The sequence below is a fragment of the Camelus bactrianus genome, chromosome 31, assembly GCF_048773025.1.
Source record: "Camelus bactrianus isolate YW-2024 breed Bactrian camel chromosome 31, ASM4877302v1, whole genome shotgun sequence".
In the NCBI taxonomy this organism is placed as follows: Eukaryota; Metazoa; Chordata; class Mammalia; order Artiodactyla; family Camelidae; genus Camelus; species Camelus bactrianus.
In genome coordinates this window covers 13724341-13740172 of record NC_133569.1, presented here as the reverse complement: position 1 = coordinate 13740172, position 15832 = coordinate 13724341, and the positions used below count along the sequence as shown (strand labels likewise).

Below are 15832 nucleotides of genomic sequence, written 5' to 3'. Positions count from 1 at the left end.
GGATGGCTCTGCCTACAGACAAAAGAGGGAAGCAAGGATTGAAGGTTTGCAACCTCATCCAGCAGCCTTCATTATTTACAAAAGGCTGTTTTTGGATTTAAGAACCTGCCATGGACAGACTGGGAGTTCAAAATTTGTAGATACTGACAGGCATATGCAGAATAGATAAACAAGATTATACTGTATAGCACGGGAAAATATACACAAGATCTTGTGGTAGCTCACAGCGAAATAGAATGTGACAATGAATATATGTATGTTGATGTATAACTGAAAAATTGTGCTCTACACTGGAAATTGACACAACATTATAAACTGACTATAACTCCATTAAAAAAAAAAAAAGAACCTGCCATTCTTTGAGAATTTAGCAAGCAGGTGGGGGTTTAGGGGGCAATTCTGAGAAGGACCAGGAGAGAAGTAGGGATGAAACAGAGAAGGAAGGAGGCCAATAAAGGAGATGTTTTGGAGCAGCTGTTAGCCCCTGGGGCTCCAATCCCACTGAGGATCCAGGGAGACGACGCAGACCATCCTTCATAGACAGCCCAGGCCAGGGAGGGTTAACGTCATACTCTCCTGGTCATTGGCCAAGGGCTACTCCTTAGGGACCTTTATAAAAATTTAAAAATTGGTTTTTTGGAATAACTTGTCCTAGCACCATAAAACAGAGGCGCTTTGGAAGAAAAGTGAGCAGATAGGCAGAGAGCAGAGGGCAGTAAGGAAATCCATGGTGGACTCAGTGCAGAGTGAGATGCATCGAAGAGCTGGAGCTCAGAGAGCACTCCCAGCACACCCTACGTGTGGGCCAGCGGCTCCAGGGGCCAGAGCAAACCTCCCTGAGAGGCTGGCGTGCCCTACTGGGCGAAGCGGCGGCGAGGATGGATGTGGGAACGGCAAGGGTAGAGGGGGTGCCAGCCGGGCATCAGTCGCCTTTGCCACTCCTCATTCGCTCAGGAGGAGACTCCAGATGCCACTATATTTAAAACCAAAACTTGGGAAGGGAGGGAAACAACCCTTGAATGTAAGAGAAGACTAGAGCAACACTATTTTTTAAATTTTTTTAATTGAAGTATAGTTGGTTTATAATGTTGTGTTAGTTTCAGGTGCACAGTATAGTGATTTAGTTTTATATATAAATTTTTTAATGTGTGTATATATATATATACATACACATATATATATGTACTTTTTCAGATTCTTTTCCATTGGAGGTTATTATAAGATATTGAACCTAGCTCCCTGTGCTAGACAGTAGGTCCTTGTTGTTTATCTACTTTATATACAGTAGTGTGTACCTGTTAATCCCAAATTCCTAATTTCTCCCTCCCCCAGACCTCTTTCCCCTTTGGTAACCATAGTCTGTTTTCTGTGTCGGAGAGTCTATTTCTGGTTGAGCAACACTACTTTAAAAGAACAAACATCTCTACTAGAAATGTCTTGGGCCTTTTGGAAATTAATATTATTTGAGTTTAGAACAGGGGTTGGCATGCCAGGGACCTCAAGCCAAATCCAGCCTGCCAACTGTTTTCATACAGCCCTCAAGCTAAGAATGGTGTTGACATTTTTAAATGGCTGGCTGAAAAAAAAATCAGAAGACTGTTTCATGACATGTGAAATTTATGTGATATTCAAATTTCATTGTCCGTAAATATTTATTGGAACACAGCCGCACTTATCCGTTTACATAATGCCAGAGGTTGTGCTGTGATGGCAGACGGAGGAGCTGTGACAGAGACCATCTGGACCGCGAGGCTTAAAAGTTCCCTGATCTGGCCCTTTACAGAGAGTTTGCCAGCCGGTCACTTAGAACCAGACTCGCTCTCATGGAATCTTCGAGGTAGTAGTGACCCCCTGGGGTGCGGTGGGGGGGGGGTCCGTTCCTTCCTTTAAGGAGAATCGACAACCCCATTATGCTCCATCAGGCAGGGTCTGAACTTCTCAGATAAGGACTAGTGTTCTTTCTACTTCCCAGCCTTAAGCTGATCCGAGCAGAACAAATATCGACAGCTCCCACGATCGCCAGCACAGACGGGGGGTTCCGTTCATAAAGAGTGTCGTACGGGATGAGACAGTCAGGAGTAGTGATGACAATGGCACGCCCTGTGAGCCTTAGAATCCCCTCCTTCTCCAAAACGAAACAGCCCTTTGCAAACACCTGCCCTGTTTAGGGTTTTTCCAGATGCAAATTCACACTGGAAACTCATGTTTGAGCCCTTGAAAAGGAGCTCATCTTGAGAAGGGAGATGAAAAGATACTGGACTAAAAGGTAACTCTGGGGAAAAAAAAGAAGAAAAAAAGACAGGTGTGTGGCAGCAGGCGAGAGCAAGCTTCATTCATATGATCTAATCATCGGGCATCACGCTAACAAATTACTGGAGGAATAAAGATTTATAGCAAGCACTGGACGCAGAGCAAAAGAACTAAAACTGGTAACTTTAATCAGATCCCAAGGGAACCCAGGGTGCCAGGTTTAATCAGCAGCTATCCACGAGGTTGCTGGATTGTCCTGGAAGCAGGGACTAGATATGTAAACCAGCCTCTTCCAGGCAGAGCTCGGTGATCTATGATGTGCTGTAAATCAGCACCTGATCCGAGAATGCCTGAGTCCATTCCCGGGGCCTTGTTTACAGGAGACCGTTGGTATTCCCTTCCCCGCGGTGCACGTCAGCACGATGAGAACTTTAAATAGCACAGGAGGAAAGTGTTCTTGGTAGTCACACAGCCTACGATAAACTTTGAAGTACAAATGAGAAGTGGAAGTGAATGTTAAACGCATGCCTCGTCCCAAAACGCGGTGAAAAATGAAATGTACAAGAAAAGTTGGATCTCTGCCATGACACCCATTACAGTGCAGACGAAGGCGCTGACCTCTCGTGTTATACTTACTGTGTTTTTGACACATTTAGTCAATTAAAACGGGTGAAGTGTAATTTGTTTTTCTTAAGTTTAATACAGCATGTCAATAGAAGTTAACCAAAATTTATAGTTGGAACACTAAAGCTGCCACATGCACTTAAACAAATGAACACAATTTATCATGGTTGGAATACAGAGAACATCGCGGGCGTTTGACTTCAGGCTTCACGTAAGCGCGTAGCCAAATATAGGAAAGCGAGCTCCTTCTCACACTTCCAATGGAAAAGGCGTTTTAGTTCACGTTAAATATTGGTGTGAAAAATCTGGCAGGTATCCAGTCCTAAGGAGTGTTAGGGTTGGCACTTCCACTGTGTACTCTTACTATAAATTGTTGTAGCGTTTATTTGACATGGAATACCCAAAGGATTGATGAGCAGAGAGAGGAAGATTTTTTTCTATGATGCCGTATTACCTTTTTCAGACATCTATACTAAGCCTTTACATCTTCAAAGTCTAAACAAGCAGCCACCTGTATTCAATCGGTGCAAGATATTTTTCATGAAACCATAGCTTGCCTTTTTATAAACCTATAAAAGCACACATTTTCCATTTTTATTAGTCAGCAAAGCGGTGGTGAATTTAATAATAAAACTTACAAACGCGGCTTCCTTATGGACGGTTTTAACTTTTTTTTTTTTGCTTGTTTAAAAGGCCACAAGAACCACCCAATGGATTTCGCAGTTTCGGTCTCTATCACCGAGAAAAAAAGTAGCTACAATTTTGGAGATCTTTATATTAAAAAAAAGATTGACCTAGCTCTCAGATCATTTATATAGCAGCCTACAGACTCCTAAAGATCTAAGAGAAACGTGATACCACGAGGGGGAAATTATCTACAACCTAATACACATATTAGACTTTGGCCTCCGTCACAGAGATGTCATTTACACATGGCTACGGTAACCATGTACGTTGAGATTCTTAGAGCAGTTGCAGTGCCCGCGTAAAAATGTGCGTGGGACCTTTGACTAGGTTTTAGAAGGTGGGACTGGCATAAGTAAATCAAGCTGTGATATTTGGAGACTATAAAAGCAACCGTTTTGTAAGATTATGGATTTTAAGTAGGTAGAACACACGTATAATAAAGACACTGATCATCATATTTGAAAAATTCCTCTTCTGACCCTACTCTTCTCCCTAAGCACCTAACCCAACACTTTTACACTGAAGAAGACTCGTTTTAATGTTTAGCAAAACCCATTATGTTCAACATAATCAACGGTTTCAATGTTTGAGTCAACCAGAGGTTACGTTTTTCTGCTGAGAGACTACCATTAGCCTGAATTACGACAAAATGATTTCTCTTAGTCTTTATGTAGGTCCACCCACTTCGAACTTAGAGGACTAGAATCTTAGCTTCCTGAAAAGATCCAGAGAGCTCTGGAAGACCTTGCAATTGCCCCTTTTTCTAAATTGGCTGCCAAAAAAACGCAAGATGAAAAGTAACCCAAGTATTTCCAAACATGGCAAAAATAGACACGTGTCGGCTTTTGAAGTAATGGAATGCACAGTAAACTTCCACCTGGCAGAGGAAACTCACCAGCTAGTCAGTCATCTGCTGTGTCTGAATAATAATAAAACAATGAGTTGATTAGACAACTTAAGTGTTGACACTTCACCGGAAAACAGAAAAAGCAGTCAGATGGCTATTTCCCATCACAAAAAAATAGTTACACGTGGAATTTTTTGTTTTTCAAGCAGCTGATGTGGCCTTCTGTAGACAAATTTATAGTGTACTGTGTGTCACCCAAGTACTAAAGTTCATGAGTTTTGTTTTTATGGTATTTTTCAAATAGCCTTACAAATACTATACACACACACACACACACACACACACACTTAGAACGCACACAATCACAATGACTATAAAACGAACAGTTAAAGGAGTGATGAGGTATCACTGCACATATGATATTGGTGAGATTTAGAAGAGTGCTAACCCCGAGTGCTGGTGGAAATTTGGGGAAGGATTTAGGCAGATGCTACGAGAGGGAGCATGACTTGTCCTGGCCTGTTGGAAAAGCACTCTGGTGAAATCTATTCAAGTTCAAAGTACATGCAGCCGTCCAGTCAGCACCCCTGTAACTGGCAGTCTCTTCTGCAGAAATAAAGCACTGCTATGTAAAGATGGTGCATGCAGTTTTTCAGGACAGGAACAACAACAAAAAAAAAATGTGGGGGAAAAAACGAATGTCCATCTATGGGTAAAAATTTGAGTAAACTGCGGCAAAACCACACTGTGAGATAACATGATGCAATTACAAAGAATCATTTCTCTCTAAAATCAACATTGAAAAGGTTTCCACAGCATGCTAAGTAAGAAAGGTAAGAGGCAGAGAAATATAATATGTTTAATAATATGTTGTGCTATAACATAATATATAATAATATGTAATATGATCCCATTTTTCTAAGCCAAACAATGCCAAGCTATTTGAATAGACATACAATTATTCATGTGTATGAGTTTATATGTAAATATGTATATGAATATAATTATATGACCATAATTAAAGTAAGCCAAGATACATACCAAAGTGGTAACGCTGATACCGAGAATTTTTTACTTGGAAAGAGGAGAAAAGACAAGGCACCAAAGGAAAACTGCATTGTTAAAAAGTTTATACAGTAAAGGCAGCATTATTATGTGATCACCTTTTGATAAAATCTTTGGAAAAGGGGGTTTCTGAGTATGTTTATAAAAATGTGCATGAAAGAATAGTCATCAAAATGTTAATGATATTTTTTCTCCGTGCGCTGAAATGCAGGATGACATTTCCCTTCTCTCTCACTGGCTGATTTTTTTTTTAAAGCTCATTACTAACTATAAAATATATAATTTTTTCATTGGAGGAAAAAAACCTAACAACTCTAGCAAGAATAAACTAGCTTAAATTTCTTTCAACATAAATACTGTTTAGTGTAGGGGAAATTTTTAAGCTTTTAAATGCAAGGAAACATCTTTATTTTTAAAGGAAAAAAATTTTAAAAATCATGAGATAAAGGACGTGGTATATACCAGCAGTTGGCCTCACTGTCCATTCTCCTCTTCTGCCATTATGAAATTACATCTGTGTTTTGCTGAACAAATGGGCACTAAGGAAAAACACGAGCTTTCCCCGTCTCCCCTCCCAGGAGGAGGGCACGAATGCAGGATGAGCCTAAGTTCTGCCAAACTGGACGTGAGCAGAGGTGCCGTGTGCAAACCTCAGGCTTGGAGGATGGAAGCAGCAGGGTGAGGACACGTGTGCATCCACACAGACCAGTGCAAACTAGAGAGTCCAAGTCATGTGCAAATAGAGCCTGTGGGAGAGAATAACTCGGGGGAAGCTCAGAATATTGGAGAGCCTGCCTTCCCACAAGAGAAATCAGTTCAAGAGAATTATAAGAGGCAGATTTAGCCAGAGGTAAGATTGGTCCTGTCTTCTCAAAAACAGTACTGAGATAATGGGGCCAGTCTAGTGGCAAAGAACAGATAAGATAGAGGTTTTAGCCTTCTCGTCCCAGACTGCTGGTGCAGATTACCTGAAAGCCGCCATAAACAAAAATTAGCTCTCTTAATCCAAGAAGAAGAGGATAAATACAAATATACAAAAGAATAAATGACAAAAAGGGAAATGAATAGATAGAATACTGAACATCGTGACTCCACGGTGCCTAAGTCTATGAAAATAAATTTGAAAACCTGGCTAAAGTAGTCAATTTCCAATAAAAAATACATTTATCAAGTTTGACCCTGTTTTCTATTGCCACATAAAAAAATCACCACAAACATAGTGCCTTAAAGCAACACAGATTTATTCTTTTATAGTTCTGTAGATCAGAAACTCAATATGGGTCTCCCTGGACAAAAAATCAAGATGTCAGCCGTCTGCTCCCTTTTCTAGATGTTCTAGAAAAGAATCTGTTTCGTGCTTGTTCGTATGTTGACAGAATTTGTTTCCTTGTGGCTGTAGAACCAAGGTCCCTGTTTTCTCATGGGCTATCAGCTGAGGGTTGTTCCCTGCTTTTAGAAGCCAACCTTGAGTCCTTGGCCGATGGTCCCTTGTTCCATCTTCAAAGCCAGCAACAGTGGGTGCAGGTCGAGTCCCTCTCACGTTGTATCTCTCCGACCCAGCGGGAAAAAAGTTATTCATTTTTAAGATTTCAAAGGATTAAATAGTCCAAGGTAATCTCTGCATCACAGGTCCTCACCTTAATCACATCAGCACAGTTTCTTTTCCCCTGCAACATAACATAGTCACAGGTCCCGGGAAATTGGAGCATAGACACACTTAGGGGACATTATTCTTTCATCATGACTTGTATACAGATTTCTTTAAATAAAAGAAAAACTTGGATCAATCTTCATAGAAGAAACAGGAAACTGGCCCTCAAAAATTACCATGTGCAGATGGTTCCACAGGGGAATCCAGCCAAACCTTCGAAGACTAGATAATCCAATGCTACTTTAATTTTTCCAAGCACACACAAGATCATTTCAAAAATTTTATTACACAGAAAATATAGCACAGATACATTAGCCTGATAAAATATCATAGTGAGGGAAAACACAAACCAATCCAGTTTGAAATAGTGGAGCCAAAAATCTTAAATGAAACTCTAGGAAATAGACTCGAAGAGCACATTAAAAAATTAATACATCATGACCAAGTTAAGGTTTATTATAGGAAGGCAAGAGTAATTCAACATTAAGAAAGCCATTAGTATGACATCTTTTTATTGAATTATAGTTGACTTACAATATTGTGTTAGTTTCAGGTATATAGCAAAGTGATTTGGTATGTATATATATATTCAGTATATATATATGTATATATATATACTTTTTCAGATTCTTTTCCTTTGAATTCTTTAATTCTTTCAGATTCTTTATAGGTTAGTATAAGATATTGAACATAGTTCTCTGTGCTATACAGTAGGTCCCTGTTGTTTATCTATTTTATATACAGTAGTGTATATATGTTCATCCCAAACGCTTAATTTATCCCTCCTCACCCACGTCCGCTTTGGTGATCATGTTTGTTTTCTATGTCTGTGAGTCTATTTCTGTTTTGTAAATAAGTTCCTTTGTATCGTTTTTTCAGATTCCACATATAAGTGATATCATAGGATATTTATCTTTCTCTGTCTGACCGACTCCACTGAGGATGATCATCTCTAGGAGTATGAGCAGTATTTTTAAAAACCTCAAAAAAATTTATTTGACTATTGACATTGACACTAAAAAGAATTCAACAAAATTCAAAACTGAAGTCTGATAAAACACTTTGTAAAATAGGAAACCATGGATTTTTTTTTCCCTTAAATTGACAAAATTAAGCTTACCTCAATTCTAAAACCAGTAAATGGCTTACTAGGTAAACACCAGAAGCTTCTCCACCAAGATACAGAACAAGGCAAGGACGCGGACTATTCTACTGAACTATTCAACACGGCACGGATTTATTAGCTAATGGAACAAAATGAGAAAATAACTGGAGATAGCACCTGCACATGATTTAATGCTTTTCTTGGAATATCAGAATCAATGATAAAACTGAGTAAAATAATTCAGTGAGTTAGCAAGATACAAAATTATATAAAAATCTATAGCCATACTATATATAAATAAGAGCCAGTCAGAAGATAGTGATGGGAAAAAAATCAACAAAAACTAAAAAAACAGTTTGTAAATTAACAGTAAGTTACAAAACCTGTATGAGGAACACCACGAACCCTCCTGAAAGACAAAGCAAGGTTGAACAAGTAGAAAGATAGCCCTCATTTTTCATCAGGATGACTCAAAAAAAGGTATCCTAGGTAACATAAATGTAATGTGACTTTCCAAAAAAAAAATTGTATATATATATGAATGAGATTTTTTTTCTGGAGTTGGGCAAGTTGGCTCTAAACTTCGTGTATATATAAAAAATAGATGCAAAATTACTGATAAGCCCCTTATCAGTAAGAAGAGCCCAGAAACATGGCAGATGAATAAACAGACAGACTAGTACAACAGAAAAGACACTGTCAAGAGATCCAGCCACCCACGGAAGCATCGATCCTAATTGTGGTAGAATCTCACATACGTGAGGACAAGATGGATTTTTTTTAATAGTGTTGTGGCAAATGAATCATTGTTTGGAAAAAGAGTTAATCCCCCAACGAATATGAAAAGGAATATATGTATGTATATGCATGACTGGGACACTGTGCTGTGCACCAGAAATGGACACGTTGTAACTGACAGTGCTTCAGTTTAAAAAAAAAAAAAAAAAAGAGTTAATCCTAATATCCAAAGAACTCTCGTGGCAAGGAGCATTTTTAAAATTTTTTTCCCCAGTTTTTTAGGGTAAAACTGACACGTAAAATTGCAAGATATTGACAGTGTACCGGTCCTGCCACCTGCCCCTGGGCCGTGGGATGATGCTACGCGCCCACATCTCTGTTCACAGTAGGAAGAGCCCCTCGAAGGCCTCTCCCCACCAGTAATGTGGCCTTCGGAGACGGAGGGCAACTGCCATCCTAATTTCCTGCACGTGTTTTTCATTTTACTATTTGCCTTCTTAAAGATCCTGGAATGCCAAACAAGCCCATGAAAAGACCATAAAAATCCTTTGATATTTTAAGATAAGAAAACCAGCCCCATACATCATCATATGGATCCGAAAACTTCCAAAATGCAGTTACATAAGGTATTTTTTATTACAAGAGAAGGTCCCAATTTTTAAAGTTTTAAATTTATTTCAGTACCGTCTGTTGTTTGCAACCATTGAAGTAGTCAGCTATGTGTCTATGTAACCCTGATGTCAATGTGAAATAGCTAATATGGCAGTGACTGCATTGTTTTCAGTTCAGTATCTGACTATCTGACTCTGCCTCTCACGTCTCTCAGCCCCAATGACAGCGGTCTAAGAATTCGGAGCGTGGAGTCTTCCATTATTTCTCATTCAAACATACAGAGTTCAAGTTTGTTTAATGTTATGCTTAATAATTTTGTTTAAACAAGACTACTTATTTGCAGTGAGAGAAAAATTGTTGCGTTTTCCCCTAATATGTTATTCTTACCGTCGTAAAGGAGAATCCAAGAGGAGCAGTGCTGTGTGCTTCCCATCTGACCAGAGAACAGAGAATGATACCCACTTTCGTATTATTTACACAATAATGATCAAGGCCTGGGTGCTTCCTGAGGCTGGAGGGCTGGCTGGGAGATTGCCTCAAGGCCATTAACTGGGGGCAGCCATTAATTTTCTCAGAAAACCTGGGCTGAAGTCATTATTTCTATTATAAGATCAATAACACACATTCCTCAGCCCTGCCAGCACAAGTTTTTTTTTTTTTTCCTGGAATTTTTCTTAAGCGCATCCAATCAGTAGGTTATATTTTAGAAGAAATGTCACTGCGATCGTGAACAGCTTAGTGTCATGACAGGCCTCAGCACCTAGACATCAATTCCATGAATGCTGTGACTTTCCTCTTCGCCCTGACTCAGAAGTCAAGCTAAAAATAAAGCCTCTCTCTCTCCCTCCCTCTCCCCCCTCGACCCCCCTCTCCTAAGGGCGTCAGCCAGCAAGAAGTTTCCACTGACGGTGAAAATCTGCAAAAGCACGTGGCAGGTCACAAGACACACAAATGACTGCAGGGCCCGTGGGTGTGTGACTATAGTCTCATTAGTGGCATTTTCTCAGGAATAAACATGTGAGAGAACCGTTCCCTGCTTAGCAATGTAACCAAAATGGATCTAAAAAAAAAAAAAAAACTGTAATTCACACGATTAAACGAGGCATGATTTTTCAGTCACAGCTTTGATGCTTTGAACGTTGAGACCTGACCCCAACAGTAGCCCAGGAAGCCAAGAGCACCCAAAAAGCAGTGGCATTTGGAGCCCTGCAAAGAAGCAAAGGGACATATTCTGGAATAAATGTTAAAAAGCTTCAGGAAATGCGTTTAGGATGACACCACATCACACAGGGGAAGGGCTCCTGCCACGCATTCTCGAGTTCAGACATAGTATTTAAAGATGCCGTCTCTCTCCTGTCTCCCAGAATTTCCCACATCCTTTTAGGCTAGAATTGATGTACCCCTAACATCCTAAAAGGTAAATGAAGGAACTGAAGACGTTTCATCCATTTTTCTAATCTTCGAAATAGGGATAACGTGAATTACATGATAAGATGCTATTTGCAGGCCAGTATGATCACGCGACATAGTAAGAATGACTAGTCATTTGGGATGAACCAGAAAGGGCAGACAGGGCAGGACAGGAATTGGACCCCCCACCCGCCGTCTCTTCCTTGATCTAATATCCGTTCCAGTCACTCCTTGCCCTTGAAATCAGGAGCAGGGAAACTGTCACATTCTCACCTGTCAATGTGCTGACATCACTTCCTTGTAGGTCCATCTCTGGGAGACTGTTGACATTGCCCTAGTCCTTGGGGACTTCCTTCTGTCCCCCACTCATCTCAACTGCTCCCACCCCCCATAAACCACCACCACCACCCATGTATTCAATGCACAGGTAGGGGAGAGCAGCGAGTCATGGAAAGCGAGAGAAACAACCTGGAGAAGGGAGGGCCTGAGAAATTAGTTGGCGCAGAAGAACACCTGAGGTTAATGGACACCCACCCTTGCCTCATCCAAGGGCAAAAAAAAAAAAAGTAAATGACTACACTGATGAGAAATGCAAAAATTAAATTTAAAATATTCTTGTCAGAGAAAGACAAATATCACATATCACTTATATGGGGAATCTGAAAAGAAAAATGACACAAACGAACTTCTTTACCAAACAGAAAGAGACTCACAGACATAGAAAACAGACAATGGCTAAGGGGAGGGAAGGGATAAACTGGGAGCTGAGGCTTAGCAGACACAAACTGTGGCAGTATAGGTAAACAACACGGTCCTACTGTTTGGCACAAGGAACTATATTCAATGGCTTGCAGTAATCTGTAATGAAAAAGAATACATGTATGTATAAGTGAGTCACTGTACACCAGAAACTAACCCAACATTGTAAGCCAACTCTACTTCCATTAGAAAATGGGGAAAAAATGAAATAAAATATCCGATCTCTAAGAAACTTACAGTCTATTAAGGGAGATAAAACAAGAAGGCAAATTGCTGTAGCATGAATGAGCAGGGCTGGAGAAGCACATGGTACACACCAGTGTGTGAGTGATGCATGGAGTTCCGTGGTACTTCTGGTTGGAGGATGAAGGAAGACGTCATGGAAGAGATGACTAAAAGGTCAGAGGTTGGAGGGGAAGACTTACAAGCAAGGAGGATGACTTGAGGTACTAAGGATACAAATATGAGGGGATGGTCTGAGAAGCATGGACACCTCAGTTCGTCTAGAATGTATAAGATAACCAGATGAGAGGTAACTCAGGTGCAGACCAGGTGATATCCTGAACCTCTCCAAAGGCCAGTGCAGAAACACAGGGGAAAGAGGGAAAGATTTGGAACAAGACGATGACATGCAGGGAGTTGCACTTTAATAACATCGATCTGAAAGAGATGTTTAGACCGGAGAAAAGAACACTGGATACAAGCCAATAATGAGGCAATTTACAGGGCTCAAAGGTGAGATATTTAGACTTTCAAGTAGCGTGTAACAGTGGGAATGGAACATAGAGCTACTGAGTGCAAGAAAGTCATTTTCAAGGTCTTATCTTTCACGTTGGGTGGTAGTTCACAGTATTATTAGTGTTATAATTACAGTAAAACAGAAAACCAAACAAATAAATAAAAGGGGGCCATGAATGAAAACAGTGATGAAATTGTCCAAGGATGATGATTAATCTAACTCTGAGCTCCTGGTCCTTAACCGTAGGGATAGCATGCAGGAGGGGAACTGCATGGAGAGGACCAGTGTCCTCTGAGAAAGAGACTGAGCTTTTATCACTGGAAAAAAAAAAAAACAGACTTGGGAGACAAATAAACCAGGCTCTGGTTCCGGCTCTTACCAACGCGGTGACACAGAGCCACCCGCCTAACTTGCTGGAGCGCCTGCTTTCTCGTTGGGAAAATGGAAGAATAATGACTTGACAGGATATCATGAGACTTAGATTTCCTAAGGATTCTGGCAAATACTTGATGCTCAGTAAAAGGCAGCTATGCTAGGCAACTGGTTGAGAATATACAGAGGGGAAAGAATTATTCCCAGGCTTTGGGCGTAGGTAGGTGGCTACAAAAATCATCATGCCTTTAATGGAAACGCAAAAGTCAGGGAGTATGCAACAGATTTAAGGAATGAGATTTTTCTGTTCTAGCAGTTTTCAGCTATATTACCTGTTCATAAATCCTGCAGCGTCACTACAGCAAATTTATAAGACAGGGGAAAAAAAACAATTAAAAAAAATGTATAACACAGAGACATTCTCCCCAATATCCATGAATAAATTTCCAGCTACATTTTGCCTTGTGGTGATTGTTTCTTTTTCTTGCCATTGCTTCTGTCGTTTATTTTTACCTGGTTTTTGCTGTTTATTTCACAACAATGTGCTATGGGTAAAATGAAACAGAGAAAAGGATTTGGCCTCACCAGGTCCTGAGGAACCAGAAGGAGGGTGTCTTGGATGCTTCCCACCATCCACAGTCCTAACCAAAAAGTATGATTGTTCATGATCTACTTGGATATTAAAGAATATGAGAAATTCTTAAAGACAGTCCCCCTCTAAAGCTCATGCAGACTTCACCTGCATTACACAGTTAGCAAGCAGCCTATCAGCCAGCTGAGCCGGATATCTTTAGAAATCCTGGAAGACAACGTCTTACACCTTGCTGAGTCAGACCTGTTATTAGTTGGGTAGATTTTCGGCGTCAAGTTACAATCATTATTGCATCCTTTCGAAAGAAATTGAAGTCAAGATTCAATGAATATTTTTTTAAAGTATGATGCTGCAGTCCTTTTTGAAGGGTGCAAAATGGCAAGTTTAAATTTAAATATGAAATCATGAATTCTCTTTCCAATTTAAAATACGTGAAACGTGATTTGGTTATGTGCCCTTGGGTGACCCAGGGACTATGCGTCAGTCTGTGTGCTGTCATTTAAGAGTAAGAAAAAATAAGACTGTTCATCAATGGTCTCGTATCCAGTACCATGTAGAATCACGTCTGTATATTAAAAAAATGTGCATTTATGTGTGTGTGTGTGTAAATGATTTCTGAAGGATACACAAGAAACAGGTAACAATTTCATCCAGAGGGGAAGGGCGGCAGGCTCTGAGACACAGAAATAGGAGACTTCATATCCACTGCACACCATTCTGTGCCCTTGGAGCGCATTCCTTCTACATGTATCACCTGGATTTAAAATCATTTAAGAAATTAAAAATCAAACTTTGACTGGATATTAGGCCTGAGCACAGGGACAAATGAACAAGACGAAACAAAGGTTTTATAAAAGGTCTTGCTCTTGAAGCCAGCAGATGTAAGCAAGTAAAAAATAGGACATACATGATTCGTTTGCAAGCCCCATAAAAAAGACATGAAGATTGGGGCCATCAGCTTAATATTTGTGAGCAGAATCTTGTAGCCGTCAAGAAAAAGGCCCATGTTTGCTTGAGTTCAACATTTAATAAGAATCTATTGTGTAATGGGAACACGGAAATGAAAAAGATAATGACCCTGTTCTGAAGGAGACACACCCCAGAGGACAGAGCCACAATACTGTCTAATGAAATAGGACGTGGTAGGAGCCAAGGGAGGCGTATGCGGAGTCAGAGGCAAGCGGAGAAGATGACATAGAGGAAGGACGTACCAAGGCAGACACCCCCAGACCTTCAGTGCATCATCACTGGCAGCAAAGGTACCAAGCAGGAAGTCTGCTACCCCACCTGCCTCTGCATTCACCAGAGCATCACTGCAATACAGGGCTGTCACTGGTCCCGCTGAGAGATGGGAGGGACAGGACGGGATGACCACGGATCGGAAGTTCTCCATGTGGGAAATGATTAAAGGAATTAGAAACATTTGGTCTGGACCAAAAATAAAATCTCAGGAATTAAATTTTTTTGCCTTTCTCAGGGATATCACAGAGAAGGAGCATGTCTTTCTTCAAGAAGCCAGTAGCAATATAGGGGTGCCGTAACAAAAGATCTAAGCCAGCTTGGTTAAAATCTCTATATCCTTTCATCTTCTTTTCCATTATAGGTAGAAATTGATACAACACTGTAAACTGACTACATGCTTCAATTTTTTTTTAATACAAAAAAAAAAAAAAAAAAAGAGACAACACTACATCCTTTATCCATCAGAGACCAGAGATGGCATGTGCTTCCCCTGTGGCATGTGCTCCACTCTGTGGAAAGACAGGGAGGCGATTGCTCAGATGATTCCTGACACTGCCCCCCACTGCAGGATCCTAACAAAAAACACTTTTGCGTGCACCATTCCACTGAATTTCACAATAACCTTGGGAGAGAACCAGGCCAGGGTCACCATCCCCTTTTCCCAGAGAAGAAGCCCAGCACGGAGTTGGTGTCTGACCCCATTCAGGTCTCCTGACGCCAAGAGAAAGGCATTTTCAAATCTGTCAGCGATTCTCAGCATTCTCTTGCTAGACGTCAACCCACGGCGAAGTTGTCACCCCAATGAGAAAAATAAGCTAAGAAACGACTTCTGCGTAAGTGACGTTTACTCGGCGCAAAGTGATGCTCTTCCTCTCGCGCTGTCTCTTCCTTAATCAGGGGGTGTTAAAATGTACCCTCATTTATTAAATCATAATTGTATTTTTTTCACGCCCATAATTGGCAAAATCAAAAGTTGACTAGCAACATAGTTCTTCCCCTACAAAATTTCTAGAGCTTTTTCTGGTCCACACAATCCAAAATTCTAGAAACCACCAAAGGAGGAAATGCAAATAACGCAGTGTCCCCCCTCCCCCCCAGTAATCGGGGGAAGTAGTCAGTGAAGAAAACACAGGAGAAGG

At 40.5% G+C, this 15832-nt stretch overlaps 1 long non-coding RNA gene across 16 annotated transcripts in view; it reads right to left on the bottom strand.

Moving 5' to 3' along the window:
* Positions 1–15832, bottom strand: part of LOC141575701 (uncharacterized) — a 136747-nt gene that overhangs the window by 51242 nt on the left and 69673 nt on the right. Inside the window, exons 4-5 of one of the 16 annotated variants that reach the window (XR_012503425.1) lie at positions 14078–14205; positions 6694–12101 (exon numbers count right to left, since the gene is read on the bottom strand). The exons of 14 other annotated variants lie outside the window; for them this stretch is intronic. This is a non-coding gene — a long non-coding RNA (uncharacterized LOC141575701). Of the gene's footprint in view, positions 1–6693; positions 14206–15832 lie in introns of those variants that run through there. One more of the 16 variants, XR_012503417.1, reaches the window with a different exon arrangement.